General features: G+C 37.8%; 1 long non-coding RNA gene across 1 annotated transcript in view; it reads right to left on the bottom strand.

Moving 5' to 3' along the window:
- The window catches only part of LOC125046801, an 83,692-nt gene that overhangs the window by 63,812 nt on the left and 17,380 nt on the right, over positions 1–2,500 (bottom strand). The gene's annotated exons all lie outside the window — the stretch shown is intronic.

The raw sequence follows: 2,500 nt of genomic DNA, 5'->3' as shown, positions 1-2,500 counted from the left end.
ATAATAAAAATAGTTATCATTATAAATTTCCTTATTATAATGATGATAACAATAATAATGATAAAAAACAATAATACCAATTATAATAACAATAACAATTATATTCATAATAATGATAACAATAATAATAGCAATAACAATAATAATAATAATAATAATTAAAAAAAATAATAATAATAACAATAATAATAACAATAACTATAACAAAAACGACGACGATGATGGTGATAAGATACTGATAATGATGATAATAATAATAACAATGATAATAATAATAATAATAATAATAATAATAATAATAATAATAACAAAAACAACAATAATAACCATTACAAATAAATAATCAAAAAAGAAAAAGAAAAAACATTAATCACCCTCTTCCAGGACATGCATAAAAACTGCCTTCCGGTTCTTTCAAGCAGAAGACTCGGTCAGGGCGTCATATTCTTCGATAATTTTGCTGCATCATGGGAGAGTGAGAAGGGATTCCGATAAGAGAGTGTGTGGGGGTGGGAGAGAGAGAGAGAGAGAGAGAGAGAGAGAGAGAGAGAGAGAGAGAGAGAGAGAGAGAGAGAGAGAGAGAGAGAGAGAGAGAGAGAGAGAGAGAGAGAGAGATACAAATATTATTGTGTGTGGGGGGGTGCGTACGTGCGTGCGTGTGTGCATGCATAAATGCGAACGCGGTATCGTGTGTGGGCCCTATATATATAAACAAAGAAAAAAAAAAAGAGAGAGAGAAAAAAAACACTCATTTATCTATTATCCACACACGAAACTGTCACCCAACCGACCATCTGCGTCACGGCCTTCCATTTCCAGTCGTTTCGGGAACTTTCTACACCCAGCCAAAGAGAATGCTATCTCGGCTCATCTCCCGGCCTAAGGCTTATCAAACCAACATCTAGAACGCCGATGAAATATAGTCACGTGATTTACAGCACATCAAGACGCATGGTGACTATAAACAATGGCGAGAAAAATGTGTACAACGATGAAGTGAAAGTAGGTACATTTCACCCGAAACGCCGTATTTATCTTTTTTTTGTTTTTTGTTTTTTTGTAGGCATATGTGTATTTTAAGCTTGTTTTTGTGTCCTACTCATAGCGCGCTCAACATGAGCTCCCTTCCTGACTCGCCCATACGCCCACTTATTTTCCTCCCCCCTGGACCGCCCTCACGCCCATCTGTCTCCCTCGTCCTCCTCCGACGTTCAGCCACCCACGCCTAAGCACTTTTTTCTCCCCATCTTTCACCCTTATCGGTATCAAAATCTTTCTAAATCGCCATTCATACTGCCATCACGGTTTTATCATAAACACTTTTTTTTAATCTTCTATCGTCGTGATCGGTATTCTCTCTCTCCTAATCCTCTTTTTCTCACTCTTGCTCCTACTGCTACTCCTCTCTCTCTCTCTCTCTCTCTCTCTCTCTTTCTCCGACTCCCTCTCTCTCTCTCTCTCTCTCTCTCTCTCTCTCCGACTCCCTCTCTCTCTCTCTCTCTCTCTCTCTCTCTCTCTCTCTCTCTCTCTCTCTCTCTCTCTCCTCTCCTCTCCTCTCCTCTCCTCTCTCTCTCTCTCCTCTCCTCTCCTCTCTCTCTCTCTCTCTCTCCTCTCTCCTCCTCTCCCTCCTCTCCTCTCCTCTCCTCTCCTCTCCTCTCCCTCTCCTCTCTCCTCTCTCCTCCTCTCCTCTCTCCCCTCTCCTTTCTCCCCTCTCCCCTCTCCCCCACCGCCACCCTCCCCCTCTCACCCCCTCGCTCATAATCCCAGCCTTCTTCATTCACAATAGCTTTGTTTATCCTTCGCCACAATGGAAGTCAACGTGTTTTGTATCCTTGCATTAACTTTTTTTTTTTCGCTTTTCATATTGCCACAGCGTCAACTGAGCAAATGTTGAGCGAATGAGGCATGCGATAATCGAATCTCCTTGCACGGTTGGTTAAATGAATGTGAGAAATGCGTGAAATGATAAAGACTTTGATTAGAGAATTAATTCAGTTGTGAATATTATCAAATGCCATCAAATTATCATCGTTCATTGAAATTCATCTACATCGTTGACTGAAGTTCTGAGTAACAGCATGTCAAAAAAGAGAGATAACAGTATGGCTATATGAAAGAAAAGAGATGAATGTATGTAAAAAAAATCATTAAATATAAAAGTAAAATAAAAAACGGAAAATTTAAAATACAAAAAAAGACAGTCAAGGTAAATAAAAATATTGAAAAAGGTAAAAAGGAAAAAAGAAAAAAAGAAAAAGAAAGAGCAAAGAAAAAGAAAATAGCAAAAAGAAAAAAAGAAAAGATAAGAGGGGGAAAAGAAAAAAGAAGTAAATAAAATACATACATATATCTATCTATCTATCTATGTATACTTATAGACAGAGAGATAGAGATATACATAGAGAGCGAGAAAGAAAGAGAGAACCGGTGAAACAAAATAACATAAAAATAAGTAACACTGCGTGAAAATAATAGATAAAATAAATAAGACTAAAATCGC

The sequence above is a fragment of the Penaeus chinensis genome, chromosome 39 (genome assembly GCF_019202785.1).
Source record: "Penaeus chinensis breed Huanghai No. 1 chromosome 39, ASM1920278v2, whole genome shotgun sequence".
Lineage (NCBI taxonomy): Eukaryota > Metazoa > Arthropoda > Malacostraca > Decapoda > Penaeidae > Penaeus > Penaeus chinensis.
Note: the sequence above shows the minus strand (reverse complement) of the source record. Positions and strands in the feature narration are given on the sequence as shown.